Source organism: Trachypithecus francoisi, unplaced genomic scaffold, assembly GCF_009764315.1.
Source record: "Trachypithecus francoisi isolate TF-2019V2 unplaced genomic scaffold, Tfra_2.0 Lachesis_group10, whole genome shotgun sequence".
In the NCBI taxonomy this organism is placed as follows: Eukaryota; Metazoa; Chordata; class Mammalia; order Primates; family Cercopithecidae; genus Trachypithecus; species Trachypithecus francoisi.
In genome coordinates this window covers 28967351-28967951 of record NW_022681455.1, presented here as the reverse complement: position 1 = coordinate 28967951, position 601 = coordinate 28967351, and the positions used below count along the sequence as shown (strand labels likewise).

General features: G+C 39.8%; 1 non-coding gene across 1 annotated transcript; it reads right to left on the bottom strand.

Annotated features, from left to right (window-relative positions):
- Positions 1-316: 316 nt before the first annotated feature.
- On the bottom strand, positions 317-389 carry TRNAR-CCG. Its single transcript has one exon. It is a non-coding gene; the product is annotated as a tRNA-Arg (tRNA).
- Between the last annotated feature and the right edge of the window lie 212 nt (positions 390-601).

Below are 601 nucleotides of genomic sequence, written 5' to 3'. Positions count from 1 at the left end.
ATTTTTTATTTTATCCTCCTACTTACTTCTTCCACAGGAGTGGAAACCAGTTTTTTGTTTTTGTTTTTATTTTTTTTTTCTTCCCAGCGTTTGCTTGATTTCAACTGTTAGGTCCAGTAGAAACTAAGCTCTTTGAGGCCAAGTGCTATTTCTGCTTTGTTCTTTTATAAAGCACTTGTCACAGGGCAGGCACGCCGTATATACTCTTTAAATAAGACTTATACCTTTAGTTGTTAATTGGCAGCGAGATCGGAGCAAGAAGAGGGAAAACGCTCTAAATCAATAAACATCTTTCAGACCAGCGAATGAAAAACGACGACCACGAAGGGACTCGAACCCTCAATCTTCTGATCCGGAATCAGACGCCTTATCCATTAGGCCACGCGGCCAACCGCCGAAGACGGATACTTACATAAGACACAAAGAGAATGTAACATGGTGGGGAAGGGGGCTTTTTAAGCGCTGACTTCAAAGATCCAGCTTAATAAAAAGTTCCTCGTTTGAAATTAAAATTCACTAACAGCTAAAAACTATTTACAACACTCTCTAAAACTTGCAAAAACTAATACACAGTTGTCAGAAACTGTGAGAGGACGAGCAG